The sequence below is a fragment of the Aethalodelphis obliquidens genome, unplaced genomic scaffold, assembly GCF_003676395.1.
Source record: "Aethalodelphis obliquidens isolate GAN/ISIS:26980383/991018 unplaced genomic scaffold, ASM367639v1 scaffold43, whole genome shotgun sequence".
In the NCBI taxonomy this organism is placed as follows: Eukaryota; Metazoa; Chordata; class Mammalia; order Artiodactyla; family Delphinidae; genus Aethalodelphis; species Aethalodelphis obliquidens.
The window spans coordinates 4,465,523-4,493,302 of NW_020837987.1; the positions used below are offsets into that span (position 1 = coordinate 4,465,523).

General features: G+C 38.2%; 1 long non-coding RNA gene across 6 annotated transcripts in view; it reads right to left on the bottom strand.

Annotated features, from left to right (window-relative positions):
* The window catches only part of LOC113605789 (uncharacterized), a 210,530-nt gene that overhangs the window by 169,421 nt on the left and 13,329 nt on the right, over window positions 1–27,780 (bottom strand). For 3 of the 6 annotated variants that reach the window (XR_003427350.1, XR_003427344.1, XR_003427346.1), the window contains exon 2: window positions 15,366–15,437. The exons of 2 other annotated variants lie outside the window; for them this stretch is intronic. This is a non-coding gene — a long non-coding RNA (uncharacterized LOC113605789). Of the gene's footprint in view, window positions 1–8,998; window positions 9,014–15,365; window positions 15,438–27,780 lie in introns of those variants that run through there. One more of the 6 variants, XR_003427352.1, reaches the window with a different exon arrangement.

Genomic DNA, 27,780 nt, shown 5'->3' on the forward strand with positions numbered 1-27,780 from the left:
TTCCCAGATCAGGGCTCGAACCCGTGTCCCCTGCACTGGCAGGCAGATTCTTAACCACTGTGCCACCAGGGAAGTCCCTTCCCTTCTTCTTAAAATACTGTCTTCGTATGGCTCCTGACTCACCATATTCTACTTCACTTTCCACTGGCCTCGCCTCTGTTTCCCTTGCTAAATTCTCTTCCCTTCCCAGTTTCTAACTGTTAGAGGTCTGAAAACCTCTTCTCATCTCTCTATACATACCTAGGTAATCTCATCCAGCCTGTGGCTTTAAATAGGACCCTAAATGTAGCTCTCCAGCCCCTACCTCTCCCCTGAGCTCTCAGCATGCATAACAAACTGCACATTCCGCATTTCTACTTGCAAGTCTAATAGGTATTTCAAACTTAATACAGCCAAGACAATTCGTGATTTCCCCAGCCCATCCCCTTGTTGCCCAGTCTTCTCCCTTTCATCAGTGAGACTAAAAACTAGGAATCATCTGTCACAGCCCATATCCAATCCATCAAAAGTTCTGTGAACTCTATCTCCAGAGTACATCCTGAATTCTACAATTCATCACCATCTCCACCAGTACCAGCCCCATCCAAGGTACTACTGTCTCTCATCCAGATTATTACAATAATAACTGTCCCCTTGCTTCCACTCTTACTTACCACCCCCAGGTCCCCACAAAGCAGCTAGAGTTACTTTTCTATTAATCAGATCATATCATTCTTCCACTAAGGCCCTCCAACGGCCTCCCATCACCCTTGGAATAAAACGCCAACTTCACCAATTTAAGACATGTAAGTATAAGTTGATACAACTACACTGGAGAACAATCTAGCAAAGTCTGGTACACCAGAAGATCAGGACACCTTCTGACCCAGTGATTGCTCATCCAGGCATCTCCCTGAGAAAACCACTTGCAAAGATTCTGTACAGAGATGTTCACTGCAGAATTGTTTCTAGTAGTAGTAAAAAAAAAAAAAAAAAAAAAGTGTAAAACACCTAATTGTCCCTCAATACATAAGTTGAAAAATAACTTGGTTTTTTTCTTTTCACATGATAGAACACTATAAACTAGTTAAAATAAATAAATTTGACCTATTGACACAGTAATAAAGAGTCTGACTTTTTTTTTTTTCATGGTGCAGCAAGGCTTATGGGAATTTAGTTCCCCGACCAGGGATCGAACCCAGGGCCCTGGAAGTAAGAGTGCCGAGTCCTAACCACTGGACCGCCAGGGAACTCCCAGAGTCTGACTATTTTTGATGTTTGACCACTGACAGCATTCAAGTCCCAGCACTCTCCCTTTGCCTTTTGCCCTATATCTAGGCCAACCTATAAGAAAGCCCAGACACCCTCCCGTGGTGCTGGCAGGGAAGTTTAAACCAGCCCCTTGGTGGAATCCTCTCTCCACCTCACTTCCTAACCACAATACAAACCACAGCCACCGCCCCACCTTTACTCTTTTTTTGCTCCAGACAAAACCCAAGTTCTTGTCCTTCCAGGAATTTTTTTTTTTATCGTTTCAATGTTTCACTTAATTTTTTCCAGCTTTACTGAGATATAATTGACATATAACATTGTATAAGTTTAAGGTGTACAATGTGTTGATTTGATATATTTATATATTGCAATATGACTACCACCATGGCCTTAGGTAACACCTTCATCCTGTCACATAATTACCATTTCCTTTTAATGGTGAAAACATTTAAGATCTTCTCTCTTAGCAACTTTCAAGTATACAATACAGTATTATCAGCTATAATCACCATGCTGTACATTAGATCCCCAGAACTTATTAATCTTATAACTGAATATTTGTACCCTTTGGTTCAATATCTCCCCATTTCCCTCCACCCCCCAGCCCTTGGGACCCATGGCTCTACCCTCTGTTTTTCTGAGTTCAGCTTTTTTAGATTCCACATATAAGTGATATCATACAGTATTTGTCTTTCTCTGTCTGACTAATTTCACTTAGCATAATGTCTTCAAGGTTCATCCAAGCTGTCACAAATGGCAGGATTTCCTTCTTTCTCAGGCTGAATAATATTCCATTGTGTGTGTTATGTATATATGTGTATATATGTATAATGTATATATACACTTATACATTATATCTTCTTTATCCATCCATCTGTTGACAGACTTGAGTTGTTTCCTATCTTGGCTATTGTGAATCATGTTGCAATGAAGACGGGGGTACAAATATCTCTTTGAGATCCTGTTTTCATTTCTTTTGGATATATACCCAGAAGTGGGATTGCTGGATCATATGATAGTTCTACTTTTAGTTTTTTGAGGAACCTCCATACTGTTTTCCATAGTGGCTGTACCAATTTACATTCCCACCAATAGTGCAAAAAGATTTCTTTTTCTCCAGATCCTCACCAACATTTGTTATCTCTTATCTTTTTGATGATAGTCATTCTAACAGGCATGAGGTGGTCTCTCATTGTGGTTTTGATTTGCATTTCCCTGATGATTAGTGATGTTGAGCATCTTTTCATGTACCTATTGGTCATTTGTATATCTTGTTTGGAAAAATGCCCATTCAGTTCCTCTGTCCATTTTTTAATCAGATGTATGTTTTTTGCTATTGAGTTGTATGAGTTCTTTATATATTTTGGATATTAACCTCTTATCAGATATGATTTGCAAGTATTTCCTCCCTTCCCATAGGTTGCCTTTTTATTTCATTAATTGTTTCTTTTGATGTGCATAACTTTTTAGTTTGCTACAGTCCCCCTTGGTTTTTGCTTTTGTTCCTTGTGTTTTTGTTGTCATATCCAGGAAACCACTGCCAAGACCAATGTCAAGGAGGCTTTTCCTTTCAGGGAATATTTTTGATGCTGACAATGTGATTATTTCAAATACATTAGAACCTAGACATCAATGTAGGCATCCCCATATCCATAAATCCCTGAGCGGGGAGAAAGAAGGACCTTCCATGCATCCAGCAGGGAATGCTGGTATCCATATAAAACACATACCAATTAGATAAACCTTGAAAGCATGTCAACTGGGTGGGAGGGAAGAATATATGACAGAATTGATACTGTATAATGCAATTTATGTAATAATCTGACCTATTTCCAGTAATTTTTTTGTTGTTTTAAAATCTATCTTATCTGCTATTGATCTTTCTTTTGGTGTGTGGAGTATGTATCTTTTGCCATCCTTCTGTTTTCAGTCTTTCTATATGCTTAGGTCTTAGATGTGCCTCTTATAAATGGCTAATTTTTTTTTTAATAATTAAAAAAATCTGGGACTTCCCTGGTGGTGCAGTGGTCAAGCATCCACCTGCCGATGCAGGGGACACCGGTTCGATCCCTGGTCCAGGAAGATCCCACATGCCACAGAGCACTAAGCCCATGCACCACAACTACTGAGCATTCACTCTAGAGCCCACTAGCCACAACTACTGGGCCCACGCGCCACAACTACTGGGCCTGCATGCTGCAACTACTGAAGCCCGCATGCCTAGAGCCCCTGCTCCACAACAAAAGAAGCCACCGCAATGAGAAGCCCACACACCACAAGGAAAAGTAGCCCCCACTCCCCACAACTAGAGAGAAAGCCCGCGTGCAAAGACCAATGCAGCCAAAAACTTAATTAATTAAAAAAAATCTAGTCAGATAATCTTTATCTTTCAAGTGGAACATGTACACTTACTCTATTTACACTTATTACAATTTTATATATAGATAAATTTAATTCTAAAATCTTAGTTTATGCTATCTGTCCCATGCTTTTTTTCTCTCCCTTCTTGCCTTTTTCTTTTAGGAGCTGCTTTCTAATTTCTATTCCATTCTTTTCCTCTACTACTTAGGCAGTTATATACTCTATATTCTTTTAGAGGTAATCCTAGACATTTTAATGTGTGTAATTAACTTATCCAACTTAGTCTTCCTACAGAACAACTCAGGACTTCAGATCACTCTAATCCTAATTACCACTGCCCCAGACTTATAAGTTATTGCTGCCATATATTTTTACTCTGTATTGTTTTTTGATCCCAAAACCATTGTTATTGTTGGGTATACAATCATATTTGTCCAGGTTAAACCACGTATTAATTATTTTCTTTGCTCTTCATTTCTTGTTGTATCTCAGACTCGCACCTGGGATCACTTTACTTTTGTCTAAAATACATCCTATAGACCAGTGCTGTCCAACAGAAATATAATGCGAGCCCATGTGTAATTTTAAATGTTCTGGTAGCCAAATTTTAAAAATTTTCAAGAAACAAGTGAAATTAATTTTAATAAAACAAAAATATCTCATGACAAATGTTTGTCTTGATGCGGTTTTTTTTTTAGTAAAAACAAATCATCTGGGCTTCCCTGGTGGCGCAGTGGTTGAGAGTCCACCTGACGATGCAGGGGACACGGGTTCGTGCCCTGGTCTGGGAAGATCCCACATGCCGCGGAGCGGCTGGGCCCATGAGCCATGGCCGCTGAGCCTGCGCGTCCGGAGCCTGCACTCCACAACAGGAGAGGCCACAACAGTGAGAGGCCCGCGTCCGCAAAAAAAAAAAAAAAAAATTTAAATATTTATCTTTTTTCAAAGATTATTTTGTCATTGCTAATAAATTAGTATGCTTCAATTTCCGAGATAAAACAAAAAAGGATTCTCTCAGAAAGTTGCCATGTTAACAGACAGCTGTGTGTGAACATAGTGAATACTGAATTCTGAAGGATTCAGGATAACTTGACAACTGAGTTTTACTCAGTCTAATCTATTTCATGTCTACTCTCTTTTAAGGTTTATAAGCTGTATTTCTTACTGTACAGATCTTATTATATCCTATGGGCATTCCTCAGATTTTCGGAGAAAACTTTCTGACATCAGAACTAAAGCTTTAGGACCATAAGTGAGCTAGAGCCAGCTTGTACCAACTCACAATAGCAGATTGTTAAATATCAGGACTTTTGTAAGTTAAACCACTGGGAGCTTGAAATTGGCCATGGTGGGAATATTTACCCCATGGAAATCACCAAACACTACACAGCTCACGGCTTCCTCTTTTTAGAGCATGCGACTAACACCACCAATTAAGATTCATCTTTGGGCTTCCCTGGTGGCACAGTGGTTGAGAGTCCGCCTGCCGATGCAAGGGACACGGGTGCGTGCCCCGGTCAGGGAGGATCCCACATTCCGCGAAGCGGCTAGGCCCGTGAGCCATGGCCGCTGAGCCTGCGCGTCCGGAGCCTGTGCTCCGCAACGGGAGAGGCCACAACAGTGAGAGGCCCGCGTGCCGCAAAAAAAAAAAAAAAAAAAAGAATCCGCCTGCCAATGCAGGGCACACGAGTTCGATCCCTGGTCGGGGAAGATCCCACATGACACGGAGCAACTAAGCCTGTGTGCCACAACTACTGAGCCCGCATGCCACAGCTACTGAAGCCCACACACCTAGAGCCCATGCTCCACAACAAGAGAAGCCACCCCAACGAGAAACCTGTGCATCTCAACGAAGAATAGCCCCTGCTCTCTGCTACTAGAGAAAACCCACGCATAGCAACAAAGACCCAACGCAGCCAAAAATTAATTAATTAAAAAACATGAAGGTGGGGAGTTAGTGTTAATGGGTACACAGTTCAATTTGGAAAGATTAAAAAGTTCTGGAGAATGATGGTGGTGATGACTGTAGGACAACGTAAATGTACTTAATGCCACTGAGCTGTATGCTTAAAAATGGTTAAAATCATCGATTTCATGTTATGTGTATTTTACCAAAATTTTTTAAAAATTCATGAAGAACAACAGAAATAGTGATATTTTCTATCAACAGTGTTTATACAATATTCATAATACTAATAAACATTCTTATTCAGGATATATTATTTAAGTGGCAAAAATATACCAAAAAATTTATATAATTAATATCTGAATTCAAACTACTTTTAAGAGAAATAAAAGTCATATAAATACCCCAAAGGAACTTCTGGTTCATGATAATGGGGTAGACTCCATATAAATATATCAGAAGAAATATATATTCTTCTATCTAGAAATGTTATATTCTTCTGACTATGACAGAAGAAAAATAATAAATTGAATAAAACATTAAAACAGAAAGGATGACATCTGAAAATTTTGAAAACTTTTTGGAGCACATAAAGTGAATGGGTAAAATTTAATTCATTAATTGATGGATTAACTAAGAAAGCAAACTAATGTAGAGCAGTGGATGGTCTGGCACTCAAGTAGGAGGATGAAGTGGTACATCTGGGAGCTTCCATGTGGTTCCCAGTGCAGATATGACATGAACTGAGGCCCCAGTCATGACGGCTAATTGAGAGACTATCTCCAGAATGAAGGACCAGTTAGCCTGTTCCTCTCTCCCACAAAAGTAGGACCTCTGCTACATCATTTGCCCCTTGCTGGGGCCCAGCTAATGGTTTTCTTAAAAGATCGTAGGATTTTTCTGTTTCATTAGAGTGCCAGAAAAAAAAATTTTTTTTAATCCAAAATTCTGACCCATGCTACATGGATGAACCTGGAAGACAGTATGGTAAGTGAAATAAACTAAATATAAAAGAAGTATCGTGTGACTCCACTTACATGAGGAACCTAGAGTACTCAATTTATAGAGGCAGAAAGGACAGTGGTCGTTGTCAGGAGCTGGGAGGAGGAAAGAATGGAGAGTTTTGTTTAATGGATAGAGAGTTTCAATTTGGAAAGATAAGAAAATTCTGAAGATGGATGGTAGTGCTGGTTGAAAAACAATGTGAATGTATTTAATGCTGCTGAAATGTATGCTCAAAATGGTTAAAATGTTATATTTATGCTATCTATATTTTACCACAATAATAAACATTAAAATTCAGCTATATGCTGTTTCCCAGAGATATATCTGTAACAGAAGAACATAAAAAGATAGAAAATAAAGAGCAGGAAAAAAGAAAAGTCAAAAGAAACCTAGAACAACAGTATTAGAGATAGGCAAAACAGATGTTAAAAGAAAAAGTGATAAAGGGGCATCAAATAATAATAAAAGGAAAAATTCGCTAGGAAGGCATAACAATCCTTAACTTGCTTATCTCTAACAAGATACATATACAAATTTATAAAATGTATAAAGCAAATATTATAATGAAAGATTTAAATAACCACTTTCAGAAAATGACAGATCAAAAAGGTATTTTAAATTTTTGTAATGACAGTAGACTTAAACATTATAAATAACAAGCTTGAAATAATGCAAAAATATAGAACCCCACACCTGACAATTATGGAATACACATTATTTTCTACCAACATGAAACAGATAACAAAAAGATGAACATATACCTTTTCACAAAGAAAGGTTGGGGGGATAAAAGAAGTGATACAATATAAAGAACATTCCAAAACAACAATGCAATAAAATTGGATGTTCACAACAAAAGATAGTCCCCAAAAGTGACCCATGAAGTACTCTCAGGTTAGGTAATTCAAAACAATCCTCTAAGGACAACTAATAAAGCTGAATTAAACATGATTTTTTTTAATCTTCTTAAAAGCAGAGGCCAGCTAAAAAAGAGAATGAAGAATTACTGAACCAAAATCTAGGAGGTTAGAACCCAGAGAAATAACCTAGCATTCAATACGCCTTTTATCTGGATGGCATTTAACAATTCATAAGGCAAAAATACAAAAACTGAGTTATAGTTATGAAATAAGGTAGATAAAAGTGAAATCACAAGATCCACACAAAGCAGGAAGTCTGACAAACACTCCTCCATTTAAGCTGGGGCAAGACCCCAAGACTTTGATTTTTCTGGATATTTCTGAGAACCTCAGCCTTGAAATTGCTGTAAGGTAGTCCTAAACTAGTAGGGCCTGCAGACTACTGGTAAAGCAAACAAAAATTCTTTCTGGAAGAAGATTCAATTGTCCTATGTCTCAAAATTTTCCCACAAGCAGGTTTTCAAATACAATAACCAGAATACAGTCAGAGAGTACTAAGCATTCAAGGGGGAAAAAAAGACCCTATCATCAAGAACCAACAGGGAAAAAAAGAGACAACAGAAAGACTTCAAAACAAGAACCTTAGATAGGACTTCCCTGGTGGCACAGTGATTAAGAATCTGCCTGCCAATGCAGAGGACACGGATTTGAGCCGTGGTCCCGGGGGATCCCACATATCGCGGAGCAACAGAGCCCTTGAGCCACAACTACTGAAGCCCGCGCACCTAGAGCCCGTGCTCTGCAACAGGAGAAGCCACCGCAGTGAGAAGCCCACGCACTGTAATGAAGAGTAGCCCCTGCTTGCCATGGCTAGAAAAAGCCCGCGTGCAGCAATGAAGACCCAATGTGCCAAAAAAAAAAAGAACCTTAGATATTAGGCTTTTAAGACCCAGATTATAAAATCACTATTTTACTATGATAAAAGAAATAAAAGAAAAAGTTGCAAATGTCATCAGGGAACTGTATACTTTAAAATGTGGCATCACAGAAGTGAAAAGGTGTCAAATAGCAGTTGTACAACTAAAAAAACAATAAACAATATTAAAAGTTCAATGGGCAGATTTAACAGCAAATTAGACACAGCTGAAGAGGTCACTGACAAACCAAAAGAAAAGTCAGAAGCAACTATCCAGCATGGAGCATGAAGAGAATATATATAAAATATAGATGAAAAGGAACAAGCCCAGAGAACACAGTGAAAAAGTCTAATATACATTTAATCAGAATTCCAGATAAGAGAATAAACAGAGGCAATATATGAAAATATAATGAATGAGAATTTCTCAGAACTTACAAAATTCACCAACCCATAACTTCACAAAGCTTAACATATCCCAAAGAGGATAAACATTTTTTTAATCCACACCTAGACACACCATAGTGAAACTACAGAATATCAAAGAGAAAAAAATATGAAAAGGAGCCAGAGAAAAGGAGACATGATCTTCAAAGGAGCCACAGCTAGCCTGACTGCTAATATCTCAAGAGAAAATATGGATGCTAGGAAATGCTAGAAAAACAGCATCAATGTGCTAAAAGAAAATAACAACTTAACCACAACTGTATAAAGCCATGATATCTTCATATATTGCTTCTGTTTATACCCAGCAAAAAAGTAGCCTTCAAAAATAATGGTAAGCAGGGCTTCCCTGGTGGCACAGTGGTTGAGAGTCCGCCTGCCGATGCAGGGGACACGGGTTCGTGCCCTGGTCCGGGAAGATCCCACATCCCGCGAAGTGGCTGGGCCCATTAGCCATGGCCGCTGAGCCTGTGTGTCCGGAACCTGTGCTCCGCAACGGGAGAGGCCACAACACTGAGAGGCCCACGTACTGCAAAGAAAAAAAGAATAATGGTAAGCAGTAGAGAAAACTCCATTTACAGCAACAACAAAGATAAAATACTTAGGACTAGACTTAACAAGAAATATGTAAAGCCTATATAAGGAAATTTATAAAACACCCCTGAAAGACATAAAAGGAGACTAGAACAGATGGAAAGACATCATCCTTTCTAGCAATATCCCTTGTTCTTAGAAAGGATGGATAAATATCATAAAGATGTCAGTTCTACCTAAGTTAGTTTAAAATTTAAATGCAGTCTCAATTAAAAAAATCCAACAAGACTTTTTTATGAAACTAGGCAAGATGACACTAAACTTGATATGAAAAATAAAAATGTAAAACAATTAGGAAAATACTAAAAAAAAATGCTATAGGTAAAGCACAGGGGATTTTCAGGACAGTGAAAATATTCTGCATGATAACAATAATAAAAGATACAATGTATACAATGTATCCAAACTCATAGACTATATAACACCTTGTATAGGGTGAACCCTAATGTCAACTATGGACTTTTGTTGATTATAATGTGTCAGTGTAGATTCATGAATTATAACAAATGTATGGCTCCAGTGAGGGATGTTGGTTATAGGGGATGCTGTACATGGGTGAGGCCAGGGAATATATGGGAAATCTCTGCACCTTCCTCTCAATTTTGCTGTGAACCTAAAACTGCTCTAAAAAAAAAATGAAGTCTTTAAAAATATGTAAACAGAAGGAAAGAAAGAAAGGAAAGAAGGGAGGGAGAGAGGGAGGAAGGAAGGGACAAAATGCTACAAGAAGAACTAGTCTTACCAGATATTAAAATATACTGTAAAGATTCTATACTTAAAACAGCATGGTAAAGGGAATTCCCTGGTGGTCCAGTGGTTAGAACTCCATGCTTTCACTGCCAAGGGCCTGGGTTGAGTCCGTGGTAGGGAAACTAAGATCCCACAAGCCACACAGGGTGGCCAAAAAAAAAAAAAAAAAAGCAGTATGGTACAGATGAATAGACAGACCAGCATAACAGAATAGAAAGTCTAGAAAGAGACCCAAGTACAATAAAGCTTTATTATATAATAAGGGTGGTATTTCAAATCACAGGGGAGTTCATGGAGTTTTTAATAAAAGGTACTGAGACAATCGATTAACCACTTAGAAAAAAAACCACGCCTCACACAATACACAAGAATAAACTCTGAAAGAATCATGCATCTAAATATAAAAGTGAAACTATATTGGGGAGGGGGAAGGGTAAGCTGTGACAAAGTGAGAGAGTGGCATGGATATATATACACTACCAAACGTAAAATAGATAGCTAGTGGGAAGCAGCCACATAGCACAGGAAGGTCAGCTCGGTGCTTTGTGACCGCCTGGAGGGGTGGGACAGGGAGGGTGGGAGGGAGGGAGATGCAAGAGGGAAGAGATATGGGAACATATGTATATGTATAACTGATTCACTTTGTTATAAAGCAGAAACTAACACACCATTGTCAAGCAATTATACTCCAATAAAGATGTTAAAAAACAAAAAAAACTTTAAAAAAAAGTGAAACTGTACAAGTACTAGAAGAAAACATGGGTAAATTTTTTGAACTTGAGTTTAGGAAAAGGCTTTCTAACTATGGCCTCAAATTCAGAATCCGTGAAAGAAAAAAATTGATAAATTTGACGATATAAGGAATCTTTTTAAAAACTACTGCATAGTTTTACCATAAACAAAGTCAAGAAAACAAGTCAGGGGGAAACATTTGCAACATATCACAGATAAAGGAACAGTATTCTTAATATATAAAGGACTCTTAAATTTGATGGAAATAACATCAATCCTTCTAAATTCTTCAAAAAAATTAAAGAGGGAACACTTTGTAACTCTAAACAAAGATACTACAAGAAAACTACAGACCAATATCCCTTATGAGTATTGATGCAAAACAGTGAAGCATTTCTCATAGAGCAAACTGAAATCAGCAGCATATTAAAAAGATTATACAAGTGGGGCTTCCCTGGTGGCACAGTGGTTGACAGTCCGCCTGCCGATGCAGGGGACGCAGGTTCGTGCCCCGGTCCAGGAGGATCCTGCATGCTGCGGAGCGGCTGGGCCCGTGGGCCATGGCCGCTGGGCCTGCGCTTCCGGGGCCTGTGCTCCGCAACAGGAGAGGCCACAGCAGTGAGAGGCCTGCATACCACACACACACACAAAAAAATTATACAAGTGGATTATGTGGATTATACGAAAGGATTATGACCAAGTGGGGTTTATTCCCAGTATGCACAGATGATTCAATATATGCAAATCAATCAATGTAATACACAATATTAACAGAATGAAGGAAAAAAGTACATGATCATCTTAATTGATGCAGAAAAGCATTTGACAGAATTCAACATCCTTTTGTGATAAAAATACTCAATAAACTAGGAATAAAAGGAAATTTCCTCAAAAGAATAAAGGCCATATGTGAAAAACCCCACAGTTAACATCATACTCAACAGTGAAAAACTGAAAACTTTTATTGTATCTATCTGAGATAATGGATGCTAATTAAATTTATTGTGGGGAATTCCCTAGGTGGTCCAGTGGTTAGGACTCTGAGCGTCCACTGCAGGGGGCACAGGTTCAATCCCTGGTCAGGGAACTTAAGATCCTGCAGGCCGCATGGCATGGCCAAAAAAAAACACAAAAATAATAAAAAAATAAACTTATTGTGGTAATATTTCACAATACATGTAAGTCAAACCATTACATGTAAGTACACTTTAAACTTACACAGTGATGTATGTCAATTATATCTCAATAAAACTGGAAGAGAAAAGAATAAATCACTGGTGTCCACCATTACCAGTTCTACTCAGTACTGTACTCTAGCCAGCAGAGAAGAGCGTGAAAAGGGGGGAAAAGAGTAAAAAAGATTAGAAAGGAAGAAACAAAACTGTCATTAATCACAGATGATCTATACTTAACCCAAAAGCATTGACACCAAGAATTTTAGCTTCCAGCACTGTGGCGGGTTAAACCATTGCTTGACACAGCCTGCCACCATTGTTAATTCAAACTCTATACATTTTCGTTGAGCAGGTTCTCAGTACTATATATGGGTTTTTGTTGAAGCACCTATGTTCCAGTGAAGCATTTCTCAACCACCAGGGACAATGGTTAAAAAAGCAGATTTATGCTTTTTATGGAGAAAAGCAGATTCCATAACCCCAGAGTTATGGAATCAAAACATCTACAGTTTAGACCTGTGAAGCTTCACTCTTTAAATTTTCCAGGTGATTCATTTGTACACTAAACCATTATGATGGATTCCAGAGGTGTGCTACAACCCTGTTACTACTACAAATTTCTTAGAAATGCTACAAAATAATTGGTCAGTTATAAACCAATAAGGTCCTCCCTTCCAATCCTAATCCATTTCATTTACAAACAGCATATTTTATTCCATCTATTTTTGAAATTTCTTTCTTGTTCAATTAATTTCCCTGGCCCCTCTGATGTTAACACAGCAGTATGTCTGCAAAGCATATATTCAAAATAATACTAGTTTCTTACCTCAAAACATACAAAAAATAAAGAGTATACAACGTGATTTATTGTTTTCTAATAATATAGCAAAAAATCCCAATGAGCAGAATAGTTCTAGTAGAAAAGCAATTAAATTTTATCTATCTCTTATTCTATCAGTGAAATATTTTAGCTCATTCAAACAGTACAGTGAAGTTGCCCCTCAAAAACCACGATATAGGGCTTCCCTGGTGGCGCAGTGATTGAGAGTCCACCTGCCGATTCAGGGGACGCGGGATCGTGCCCCGGTCCAGAAGGATCCCACATGCCGCGGAGCGGCTGGGCCCGTGAGCCATGGTCGCTGAGCCTGCGCGTCCGGAGCCTGTGCTCCGCAACAGGAGAGGCAACAGGAGAGGCCACAACAGTGAGATGCCTGCGTAACGCAAAAAAAACAAAAAAAAACAAAAAACCCACGATATAGTTAAACTACTTGCTGCCAATCCTAACATCTGGCCTAGACTAGGGATCAATTTCCAGTTTAAACGTACAGGCAGATAATGAATAAAGAGATTTAGAAAGCACAGGTTGTGTGATGGAATTTACACCATGACCCTAACCTAGGAGGCAGCATTATTGTAACTATTTTTAAGAATTACAACATAGAGCTCATTATGTGTCAGTCACACTATGATTTACAAATAGCTAACAATGGATTCGGCATTAACTACATAGTATATAAATGGAATCATCATCCCTACAGACAAGGGTGTAATTTTACTGCATATGAAAGAAAAATATACATTGCTGTTCTCCTAAAGACCTAATGAATGATGAGACTTAAATTTAAATTATTTTTAGAAAATCATCTCCCACTGCTCCCCTACCCTTGTGCAAGCTGAAGGGAATAGCTAATTACACACACACACACACACACACACACACACACACACACACACACACACGGTCTCTCCCCACTCCACCCCCTCTCCCCTGTGCTTTTACAGGCAGGATAAATGTAGCTACATTGTTGAAATACCATCAGTCCTTCAAAGTTCATCTCCAATGCTCCATTGTCCACAACCTCTCAAACAGGATTCTTTCCCTGATGGGTAAATTCTCTGGCATTCTCTTTATTCCATCCTGTATTTTGAGCTCCTGCGGGCAGAGGCTGAATTTTACTTCACTTTGGATCATGCCTCACCTGCTCCACCCCCGATGGCTTGCAAAAAGGTTCCAAATAAATTACTACTGGTGACCCTTTAAGTTAATGTGCCAATTCATCCATTTAGTTTGGTTTTTCTACCCAAATATAATTCATATTTCTTCTATGGATGCTAAAGAGTAAAGAGCCAGTTGAGAGAATACATTTGGGTTTTTCACCTGAAAGCAGGTACAATAATAACTTAAACTTAGAGAAATAAATCCACAGCTCAAAGCCGTGCTGTTCCTATTACACACGCTACAAACCTAAGCTGTTGCCTTCCAGTACCTGTCAACACTTCCAACTGGGCCCGTATTTGTTTAGAGGGAAGGCCACACAGACACCTTGTTGGAAATCACCAGGCCTTCTCTACCAGGAGGAAAAATATCTGAGCCACCCATCCATGGCTTGGTATTTAAATGATAAAGAAACAAAGAACATTTAAAAATCAAGACCACAGCATTCAACAACAAGTGACCACAGTTTCGGTCATGAGGATATCAAACAAAACTAAACTATTTTAAAAGCAAGTAGAAACAAGGAATAATGAAACCGGCAAGAATAAAACACTAAGAGCAAAATAAATTTATACATAAGACAACTATTTTTCAAAATTCTTGCTCAGCTTTGGATGTTCTGTTTGCCTCCCAGCTACAAACACATTCTTCACACATGCTGGGAAAGCTGCAGAAAACTAGTCAGCATTCAGAGGCTTAATCCACAGTCCCAGTGCTGTGCCTGTGGGCGTAATAGTCAGACAGCCATTTGTCCTCAGGAAGGGTTAGGGGCTGAAATGCAAATACGCAAACAACTGAGTTCTTTCCCTAAGATAGCTGGAAAAAGCATGATCCTTATTGCTATTTTTTTTAAAGGAAAAAAGAGAGGGAAAAAAGCTTACAGTCTTAGGGATTTGTTTAAATACCTTAGTATAATACAATTTTGAGGGAGAAAACAATAGAAAGGAACAAACACACTTGTCCTGGATAAAATCTACACTCTGGAGAAAAGGTTGACATATGTGTGACAGTTGATTTACCAGACTCACTAAAGATTTATTGATTTACCAATCAGTGCCTTGGGCACTTGATTCTCCCTGAGGGAAAATTAACAGTTCCAACTAAACTAATATATTCTATTATGAAGTAAAATGAATGCAAGAATCAATCCTGCCACTTTGTACAACATCCAATTATGAAAAAAGTATGTCTATCCTTTTGGGGATACCTAAAATTAAAAGTTATTTAATGAAAGAAATAATGTATTAAATAATCATAATTGAAGCCAATAGACATTTTTAAAGGATGGCTTTGACATGTTTTAAAGGAGATAAGGGAATCTCAGAAATGTAATTGTATAACTGTGTTAAGAACATGATTTTTAAAGTCAGATTACCTGACTTGACTGCTGCCTCTGCCATTTAGTAGAAGCATTCTCTTGGGCTTCTCTAGGCCTCAGTTTTGTCATCTGTAAAATGGGGAGGCACAGTTGTCCTAAGGAGAATGAATAATGATAATGAATATAAAAGCATTTGGCACAGTAGCTGGCATACAATCAGCTTTCTGTGCAGTGGTTCCATTTTTATTAGTCATTCTAGAAGCATATGAAGTATAATACTATGATGATGGTGTGAACAAAAAAAAGAACAAAGAGCATCAATCATCATCCAGTTATACAAGGGTTAAATTGCAACCCACTGCAGTCTCCCAGCAACAGTGCACCCTGAAAAGAATTCAGGATGATAAAACAGGATGAGGCACTCTGTGCTTTGGAAAAAGGGGCCCCTAGATAGATGAATATCTGAGGAAGAATTTCAATGACCCCAGATTCTTGCATCTTCCCATACATAAAAAAGCACTAAAATCATTACCTTGAGATACCTGTTCTTCGTGATTAGCAGTAATCTTTTACCAAGATGTATGCTTGACTACGTGTTATTTCCTAGTGAAAAAAAATCATATATATACTGGCTCCTCCCCTACCTCTTCAAAGCAGTTCCTCAGGGCTGTCTCCTGGGCTACAGTCCTCAGTAAGACCCTGAATAAAACTTAAATTCACAACTCTTATATTGTGTGTTTTTCTTTAAGTCAACAATAGACTACAATACCGACAGGCATCAGAACTAAAACAGTTCACAGGGTACAAAATGCCTTTCAAGCTTTTGCAAGAGTCGTTCAGTGTCATCTAACTGACAGCTTGAAAAGTTTTACTAATGAACCTACATATGTGAAACTTTCTTTAGTGTTACCCATTGATCAGAAAAATCAACATCCATAAGGATGCTTTAAAGAGGGGTCAGCAAACCATAACCCGTGGGCCAAATCTGACCCACAACCTATTTTTATAAATAAAGTTTTATTGGAACATAATCACACCCATCATTCATACATTGTCCTGGCTGTTTTGGCACCACATTGAGAGAGTTGAGTAGCTGTGACCAAAACCATATGTCCTGCTGTTTTAACCATATTTCCTGTGATAAGGTATGGTGAGACTAGATGCAGATCACGAGAGAAAATGAAAAGAGTTTTATAGAAGCCCGTGTGCCTAGAGCCCATGCTCCACAACAAGAGGAGCCACCACAATGAGAAGCCTGCGCACTGCAACAAAGAGTAGCCCCTGCTCACCACAATTAGAGAAAACCGGCATGCAGCAATGAAGACCCAATGCAGCCAAAAATTAAATAAATAAATTTATTAATTTTTTTAAAAAAGAGTTTTATAATTTTGTTACTCATAGTTCCCTGCGGGGAACACAGCACACCTTGCAGAGTCGCTCAGGGGAAGATCCAGGGTCAATCACAAGGCAGAGGGGTTTTTGTGGGAACTGTGGTCAAGCATCTTTATTATGGTTTCCACAGAAAGGAAAGGATGATACAGAGTAGGCATGTTTAAGACAGGCTAATCTGAATCAGTTCAGGGGGCTCTGGGGCATTGGGGCTGTCCTTGGTTGTCAAGTATCTGGCCCTGGGTGGGTATGCAGCTGCCCAGAGTATGAGAACCCCTTCAGGGAGGTAGATGGGGGTATGGATTTAAAAGGCTGCTCAAGAAGAGGAACTGACCAGCCCCTAGCCAGAGCCTCAAAACTTGGTCAAGACAACATTTTTAAAAACTCTACTATTCCCACAAAACCTAAAATGTTTAATATATGGCCCTTTACAGAAAAGTTTGCCGACTCCTGGTCTAAACAGGAAATCTGGACATCCAGTTTAAGTGGAGATTACCTTAAATGTGCTCTCCATAAGTGCTCATAGAAATCACTAAGGGAGTTTTAAATACTTAAAAAGCTTAATTCATACTAGGAATGAGGGAAAGATGCTCTTAGAAGTCATAGAGTCAGTTCTCAGTCCCACAGGCCACAGCAAACCCACAGAGTCAGTTGCAGTTCACAACAGGCCCAGGTTAAGAAGGCTAGACACTGTAGCTATCCCCACGGCAATGGAGCCCAGCGGTCAAGAACTCAGGCTCTGAAGTTTGACAAACCCAAGCTCAAGTTTTTGTCCTACTACTTATCAATAGTGTGTTCTTGATCAAGTTAACTATATTAGTTATCTACTGCTGCATAATACATTATGCCAAAACTTAGCCACTTAAAATAATTATCATTCATTATCTCAAACAAGTTCTAAAGGTCAGGAATCCAGAAGCAGCTTAGCTGGGTGGTTTGGACGCCATATCTCTCCCAAGGTTGCAGGCAAGCTGTCAAGCCGGGGCTACAACTATCTGAAAGCTCTAATGGGGATGGAGAACCCACTTTCAAGCTCATTCCTGTGGTTGTTGCCAGGTCTGAATTCCTTGCTGGCTCTTGGGCTGTGTTCCTTACCCAACAGCCCTCTCCATAGGCTGCCTGAGTACCCTTCTAACACCTTCCCTAGAACAAGTGATCAGAGAGAGAGAGAGAAAGAGAACAAGATAATGTCCAAGAAGGAAGCCACAGTCTTTATTAACCTAATCTCAAAAGAAACATATCCTGGGCTTCCCTGGTGGCGCAGTGGTTGAGAGTCCACCTGCCGATGCAGGGGACACGGGTTCGTGCCCCGGTCCGGGAAGATCCCACATGCCGAGGAGCGGCTGGGCCCGTGAGCCATGGCCGCTGAGCCTGCGTGTCCAGAGCCTGTGCTCCGCAACGGGAGAGGCCACAACAGTGAGAGGCCCGCATACCACAAAAAAAAAAAAAAAAAAAAGAAACATATCCTCACTACTGCTGTATGCTATTGGTCCCACAGACCAGCCAGCCCTGGTATAATGTGGGAGAGGACACACAAGTATGTAAAAACCAGGAGGTGAGGATCACTGGGAACCACCTTGGAGGCTGGCTGTTGCATTACCTAATTTATGCAAGCTTCAGATCTATCATCTATGAAGTTGGAATAATAATAGTACTTGCTCATAAGGTAATTATAAGGTTTAAGTGAGAAAGTGTGTGTAAAGCTCTATCACAGTGCTTGGCACTCAGTGAAGCATTCAGTAAATACTAGCAATTGTTTCCAACCTCATTGTTTCATTATTGTTATTCCTACCACTGCTACTTCCATAACGGTAATGAAAGGGGTAAAAAAAAAAAAACAAAAAACTTTTCAGCACCACAGGGAAGTTCCCTGCCCTTGGCTGCTTCTAGGTGAGCTCTCTTTCTACTCTACACAGGCAACTGTAACTCTGTCTAGAAAAATAAACCCCCAGAAAATCCAAACTATTCTCTTCTCCTCTCACCTTGACCTGAAATAACTGAAACAGGAACCCACAATATAATAACTGATCAAATCTATTATTAGTTAAGCATTAGTCAAACATGGTTCCCTCTATAGGAATGAGCCAAAAAATTACCAGAGAATAAAAAATTCAATAGCTTAAAATAAGGGAGATTTACCCCCACTGAAATAAACTCATTGTAAGAAAATGGAGAAACATCAAAAAATATCAATTTGTACACTTAGGACATTCATTCAACAAATATTTATGATGCAATTGCTATGCAGTAGGCACTGTTCCAGGAGCTGTACAAACAACCTTGACTACAATAAAAAAAAAAAAATCTCTGCGTTTATGAAACTTGAAGGCTACTGGGAAAAAAGCAAATACATAAATAGGTAAAAAAATAATAAATAAGGGGTATGTTAGCTGGAAATGAATTAGATGTAAGGAAGCAGCTGGATACACAAGTTTGGAGCTCAGAGGAGAAATCTGAACAGGGCATATAAATTCAGAGTTTCCATTAAAGAGATAATATTTATATCTTGAGACTGGATGATGTGATCACCAAAGGAGTAAAAAGATAGAGAAAGAACAGACCAAGGTTTAAGTCCTGGGGTCTCAAGCATTTAGAGATGGGAAAATAAAGAGTAAGCAGCGAAGGACTCTGAGAAGTAGCCTATAAGGCAGAAGGAAAACCAAGTGAGTGGTGTTCCAGAAGCCAATGAAGAAAGGGTATCAGGAGAGTAATGCGCTGTATCAGATGCTGTTGGTTGGTCAAGTACTATCAGGATGTGAACTGACCAACGGATTTAGCAACACAGAGGTGCCTACACACTGGTGACCTTGGCCTGAGAGGTACTGGTGGAGTGGTGAAGATGAACGGCTGACTGGAATGCCTTCATGAAGAAAGGGGAGGAGAACTAGAGAAAAAAATTCAATACAATTTGTATGCTTTTCTACTCTGTCTTTGTCAGTCTAATTTTCAGATCCAGGTACGGACCCTAAGAGGATCAAGGAAAACTTTTTCCTTCCCTATAGCAACTGCAGTAAACACTGGTTAGGCAAGGATCACCAATGGGTGCAAAATCTAGGGGGGAAATTCTGATGAGGAACAGGATATTTGCATACACTTAAAGTGTCTCCTCGTAGATGGGTTACTAATTTTAAGGCGGAAAAGAATTACTATCCAGTGGAGAAATAGAACAACTTGAATAGATGATCAAAATGAACATCACCATTGTAGGGCAGATGGAATGTAGTGCCTCAAGGTGGATGTGCTAAGGACACATACTATTATATATAAATGGTATTCCAGGCAAGAACGAGTTTCCTAAATCCAGTCATGAAAAAAACACCAGAAACAACCAAAATGAGGAACATTCTCAATTTAAAAATGAGGGATCATATTTGCTGTGGTCTGAATGTTTGTGTCCCCCCCAAATTCCTATGTTAGGAATGAGGAGGTGGGGCCTTTGGGAGGTGATTAGGTCATGAGGGCAGAGCTCTTATAAATGGGATCAGCGTCCTTATAAAAGAGAGCTGACATTTCCCTGCCCCCTTCCACCAGGTGAGGACCCAGCAAAGAAGTCTTCAGTCTGCAATGTGGAAGAGGGCCTTCACCAGAATCCAACCATGCTGGCACCCTGGTCTTGGATTTGCAACCTCCAGAACTGTCAGAGATAAATTTCTGCTGTTTTTAAGCCACCCAGTCTGTGGTATTTTGTTATCGCAGCCCAGATAGACTAAGACAATAATATTCTTTTTAAAATGTCAGTATCATAAAAGACAAAAGCTCTGAACTTTCCAGATAGGGGAGCTTAAGGAGACAAGACAACTAAGTGCAAGATCTGATCTAAACTGGATTTTGTTTTGGAGGAAAACGAGGTTATTGGGTCATTTGACAAAAGTGGAATGCTGACAGTAGATTAAAGCATTATGCAAATGTACTAAAGTTGATCATTGCACTATGGTAATGTAAAAGAACATTCTTATTCTTAGGTAATATACATAAAAGTATTTAGAGGTGAAAAGATCATGATGTATGCAACTTTACTCTCAAATGGTTCAAGAAAAAAAACTAGATATATGGAGAATTGGTAATAAAGAAAAATGGGCAAAATGTTAATAATATGGGAATCTGGGTAAAGTATATACAGGTGTTCTTTGTATTCGTTTTTGCAACCTTTCTGTAGGTGTGAAATTATTTCCAAAAGAAAAGTTTTGCTTAAAAGAAATCACAACAAAAAAACTAACATCCCAATCAGAAAAATGAGCACAGGACACGGACAGACCATGCACATAAGAATAAACATATGAAAGGATGTTTAGCCTTAGTAATAATAAAAATACAAATGAAAATATCTGTCACTTCAATCAGAAGAATTGCAACGTCACTGTCTCAGTTAGGCTTACCCTGACTTCTCCTACTGAAACTGCACCCTCTTCACTCCTACCCCCTTCACCTGCTCTGATTCTTTTTTCTGTAGCATTTATTGCTTTCTAAAATACTAAATGATTTACTCACTTACTACATTTATAATATGTTTGTCTCCCCCACTAGAATATAAGTTTCGTGAGGTCAGGGATTGTCCTTTGTCACTAATCTATCCCAAGCACTGAGAATAATCCCTGGTACATGGTCAGCCATCAGTATATATCTGTTGAATGAATGTAGCAAATTAACAAAATTGGGGGATTTTTAAATAATAGTAATACCCACAGGAGGTAAGCGTGTGAATAACCCAGACTCTCTCATGTACTGCTGATAGGAGGGTAAACTGATTTAATGAATCACACATATTCATAGTATAAAATACTAAATAATCATGAGAAGTGATGATACTTATTACATTGTTATGTGAAAAATACAAAATTATAAAATAGCATGTACAGATGTTTCTACTGTATTTTTAAGAAAGAAAAAATTTGAAAAAAGCAGAGAGTATATATAATGAAATCTTGTTTATCAGATGAGATTACTAGTGTTTTTTACTTTCTTCTTTTGCCATATTTATTTTCTGTAATAATGTGTAGCAAGAAAACTTTTTTATTTTTTTGGCCACACCGCGTGGTTTGTGGGATGTTAGTTCCCTGACCAGGGATAGAACCCGGGCCCTTGGCAGTGACAGTGTGGAGTCCTAACCACTAGACCACCAGGGAATTCCCGGAAAACCTTTTTTAAAAAGAGAAAATAGGAATTACCTGGTCAATACAAATATGCTTCCCTGTTTTAACAAGGATATCAGAAGACTAGAAGAGTATTTTAAAAGATTCAAATATCTTGGTTATATTGAATTGAAACTAGCAAACAAAAAGAAATGGGGAACCAAATGTAATATATTGAAATATCCTCACTATTGTCTTTTGTTTTTAAACTGCCAAAAGTATAAATGTGCATTAAATAAATTTTATCTTTAATAAAATAAATTTTATTAAAGCTTCTGGAGTTAAAGCCCATTCTCTTCTTGGTAAGATCAGGATACTCTGGAACAAAATTCACAAATTCTGACCACCCCTGAAGCCAAACCAAGTCTGCTGGCTGCAAATGAATCTGACTTTTACTCCCTAACAGGGCAGGACCTCCTTTGGGCCTGGGCTCGGGGCACATGGCGCAGTGTAAAAGCCACTCATCCCTGCCAACCAGACTAACCACTGGAAACGGCACAGCTTAGTGTGAAAATTAATTCAGGGAGGTTTAACTCCACGAGACAGATTGGCTTTTTAAAAAAGCCTGCGGTTTATGAAATTCTAGATTCATTATGACTCTCAGAACCAGGTGCATTTTATAGCAACATGGGGAAAAACACTAAATATACACAGGACATCTTTTTTAATCCATCAAATAATTACAAAGACTAGGAGGACATTTTGGCAACAACTATAAAATACTGCCCTCTGGTGTTGAGGTCATTCCATGTTTATTAACATAACACAAAAAACGAAAAGCCTTTCTTGAATATAAAAACGACCACCTTCGCGGACTTGTGCTTCTGGCTTGCAAAAATCTGAACACAAAATCCCACAGGATTTTACAGGAATATGTTGTGGACACCTTCCCTACTGTGCCAGAAAAATACTAAGTAATGTTATTACAAGCTGTCTTAGCCAATTCATGTCATAGAATCTTTCCAGGAACTATCAACTGGAGAGATTCTGTCTCTTTGGGAAATAAAAAAAAAATTTTTTTTTTAATTTTTTTTAAAGGATTTTAAAGAGTTTTGCTGGGAAGGGGTTTCTGGAAAAATAAACCAAAGATTTTTTTCACAAGAAAATTTCTATTAGTTTTGGTATGAAGAATAAAAATAGGAGTGATACTACATATGCTATATATTATAGAAGTCTTTAAAAATGGGAGACAATTTTTATGAATGAGAAATGGCAACACTGACTAAGAAGCTGGTGACAACTACCTATATATTGATCATCTTATCCACGCATACAGGTACTTCAAGAAAATAATTTGGGAAGGAAGTTCTGATGGTTACACATATAGGAATTACATGTGCAAAGTCAGCAGAAAAATTCAAAAGAGTAATTAAATATAAGTAACACTGCATTACCATTGAGCTAAAAACAAAATCTGAAAGAGGTTATTTTTAAAGACAGGGAAATAATATTTTCTCACATAAATAGAGTTTACACTGCATACTTCTCAGTCTGAATATACATATATATATACATATATACATAATAAGCTCAAATAGCTATCGTTTTTAATTTGTCAGATCTGAGACTTAGAATTTGTAGGTATTGTAATACTTATTAGAAAAAAATTTACCTAAATTTCACCATTTTTGAAGGAGCTATTTCACAAACAAATTGTTCCTGAATTCTACTCATTTTTTATTTAGAACTTGTTAATAAATGTTTAACAAACAAAACGCTTACTGAAATTAATAAAAATAATATTTACCAAAGGAATTTCTGACATAAATTTGTAGGAGAAATTATAGCTAATATTTCTCTAATATATAATTTTTAACAGACACTAACAAGTACTTTGCCAGAATTATCCCATTTAATCACCCATAAGTCCATAAGGTAGGTATATCCCTATTTTATAGAGGAGGAAAGCAACACTTACAGAGGTTAATAACTTTTCCAAGATCATACAGCTAAAAAGTGACATTAAAACACAGGGATTCTGACTCCAGAAGCCATGTTCTTAATTCTCTGCTATACTGATCACTAAGGAATGTATTTGTACAAACTGGTTACCCAAGTTTAGTACAAAACAAAATGAGGTAATTGTCTACATTTACATATAACAAAAGACTAATATCCAGAATTTATAGAGTTACTACAAATAAATAGGAAACACAATCCAACAGAAAAATAAGGAAATATATTTATCACTTGTCTTCACCTGTCCCCTAAATTCCAAGAGTCTACATTCACTTGCCTACTGGCTTTCTCCACTTGAATGGCTTTAGCACAGCTGCCAACAACTTATGTAAGGTGTCTATACTAATTTCTGAGGGCTGCCATAACAAAGTACCACAAACTGGGTTTTATTCTCTCATAGTTCTGGGGGCGAGAAGTTCAAATTCAAGGTGTCAGCAGGCCAACACTCCTGCCAAAGTCTCAAGAAGAGTCCTTCTTTGCTTCTTCTAGCTTCTGGTGGTTGTTGGCCATCCTTGGTGGTCCTTGGCTGGGGCAGCATAATTCCAGTCTCTGCTTCCATCCATACATGGCTTTCTTCCCTCTCTCTGTCTGTCTGAGTCCAAATGGACACTAGCCATTGATTAGCCCACCTTAATCCAGTATGACTTCATCTTAATTTAATTACATCTGCAAAGACCCTATTTTCAAATAAAGTCACATTCACAGGTATCAGGGGTTAGGACTTAACCATATATTTTGGGAGGACACAATTCAATCCAGTACAGTGGCATTTCAAATTACTGAGAGTTTCTCACTCCCAGCAATGGGCTCTGTATGCGTCTGTATTTCAAACATATAAATTTAAACATATTTGCATACATATAACACATAGGTATACATCTACAAATATACACATATAAACCAGCAGATTTATACAAAAGAGAATAATTTCTATAAAGACTCTAGAATACTTAAATATTATACAAATATTAATGTTATTTTATCCATGCATAAAAGAAAACCTTTCTTAAAAAACTAATTTAGGGACCTCCCGGGTGATGCAGTGCTTAAGAATCCACCTGCCAATGCAGGGGACACAGGTTCATTCCCTAGACTGGGAAGATCCCACATGCCGCAGCGCAACTAAGCCCATGAACCACAACTACTGAGCCTGCGCTCTAGAGCCCGCGAGCCACAACTACTGAGCCCGCTCACCACAACTACTGAAGCCCACGTGCCTAGAGCCCGTGCTGCACAACAAGAGAAGCCACTGCAATGAGAAGCCTGCGCACTGCAACAAAGAGTAGCCCCCACTGGCCGCAACTAGAGAAAGCCCATGCTCTGCAATGAAGACCCAATGCAGCCAAAAATAAAAATAAATAAATTTTTAAGTTGATAATTAGATTAAATAGATTAGACAGAGCTGAAGAAAGAATGAACAAACGGAAAACATACAAAAAATTCACATAGAATATGGTAGGTGGGGATAAAGACACAGAGAGTGTGAAATGTAATTAGTATACATAAAAAATAAAATAAGATCCAACATTTATCTAACTGTGAACACATGAACAACCAGTGGGTCAAAGAATAAATCAAAAGAGAAAAAAAATTTTAAACTGCCTTGAGATAAATGAAAATAGAAACCAAAACTTATGGGATGCAGCAAAAGCAGTTCTGAGAGAGAAGTTCATAGCAATAAATGCCTACATCAATAAACAAGAAAAATCTTAAATAAACAAACTTTCTTTACATCTCAAAGAACTAGAAAAAGAAGAACAAATGAGGCCCAAAGTTAGTAGAAAGAATGAAATAACAAAAATCAGAGCAGAGGGCTTCCCTGGTGGCGCAGTGATTGAGAGTCCACCTGCCGATGCAGGGGACACGGGTTCGTGCCCCGGTCCGGGAGGATCCCGCATGCCGTGGAGTGGCTGGGCCCGTGAGCCATGGCTGCTGAGCCTGCGCGTCCGGAGCCCGTGCTCCACAACGGGAGAGGCCACGACAGTGAGAGGCCCGCGTACCACAAAAAAAAAAAAAAAATCAGAGCGGAAATAAATTAGAGACTAAAAAAACAAACGAACAAAAACAATAGAAAAGATCAATGAAACTAAGAGCTCATTCTTTGAAAAGATAAACAAAACTGACAAACTTTTAGATAGACTCATCATGGAAAAAAAAGAGAGAGGACACAAATAAATAAAATCATAAAAGAAAGAGAAAAGGTTATAACTGATACCGCAGAAATGCAAAGGATCATAAGAGACTACTATGAACCATTACTCATCAACAAATTGGACAACCTAGAAGAAATGGATAAATTTCTAGAAACATAAAACCTACCAAGACTGAATCACAAAGAAACAGAAAATTTGGGGACTTCCCTGGTGGTCCAGTGGCTAAGACTCTGCACTTCCAATACAGGGGCACAGGTTCAATCCCTTGTCAGGGAACTGAGATCCCACATGCTGGTATGGCCAAAAACAACAACAACAAAAAGGAATCTGAACAGATCAATTACTAGTAAGGAGATTGAATCAGTAATTAAAAACCACCCAACAAACAAAAGTCCAGGACCAGATGGCTTCACTGGTGAATTCTACCAAACATTCAAAAAATTAATACCAATCTTTCTCAAAGTCTTCCAAAAAATAGAAGAGGAGGGAACACTTCCAAACTCATTTTAAGAGGCCAGTATTACTGATTCCAAAACCAGACAAGGACATCACAAGAAAAGAAGATTACAGTCCAACATCCCTAACGAACATAGATGCAAAAATCCTTAACAAAATATTAGCAAGCCAAATTCAACAGTACATTAAAAGAATCACACGCCATAATCAAGTGGGATTTATTCCATGGATGCAAGGAAAATTCAACATCCACAAATCAATCGATGTGATACACCGCATTAACAAAATGAAGGATAAAAATCATATGACCTTCTCAATAGATGCAGAAAAATCATTTGACAAAATTCAACATTCATTTATGGTGAAAGCTCTCAACAAAGTGGATATAGAGGGAACGTATCTCAACATAATAAAGGCCACATGTGACAAACCCAGAGCTAACATCATATGCAATAGTTAAAAGCTGAAAGCTTTTCCTCTAAGATCAGGAACAAGACAAAGATGACCACTCTCACCACTTTTATTTAACACAGTATTGGAAATCCTAGTCAGAGCAATTAGGCAAGAAAAAGAAATAAAAGGCATCTAAATTGGAAAGGAAGAAGTAAAACTATTACTATTTGCAGATGACATGATATTATATATAATAAGAAGATGACAAATTAAGAATTCACAGAGCTAGGAGAAGGCAATATTTTAAGATATAATAGCTGAAATTATGAAGTTATGGGTCCTCACTGCTGAATAGGATAAGTAAAAACAAACCCATCAAAAACCCTAGTAAAACTGGAGAACATATGAAATGTAAGAATATAATCTTTAAAAGCTACCAAAAAGAAAAGTCAGATTGCCATATATATTGGCTGGCAGCACATTTCTTATCAAAACAGTGGATATAAAAATCAGTGGAAGGTAGTATAAAAGTATTGAGGGAAAATAATTGTCCATCTAGAATTCTATACTCTACTAAATAATCAGTGAGATAATTGTGAAATTATCAAGAGTAAGAGTGAAATAAAGACATTTTCAAAAAAAGATTGAGAGAGTGTATTACTGACAGACAGACAAACCATTGCTGAAGAATTACAAACGGCTGTACTTTGGGAAGAAAAGTACACTCCAAAAGCAGATGCAAGCAAGAAGAATAGTTAGCAAAGAAATTCATAAATGTATTTAAATAAGTATTGACTATAAAACATATTATTAAAAGTAATGTCCAACTTAGGGTAAGAATTAATTAAAAGAAGTCAGTATTGGGGCAATTCCCTGGCAGTCCAGTGGTTGGGACTCTGCTCTCACTGTCAAGGGCCTGGGTTCAATCCCTGGTTGGGGGACTAAGATCTCACAGCGGGGGGGGGGAAAAAAAAGAAGGTGGAATTTAAAACT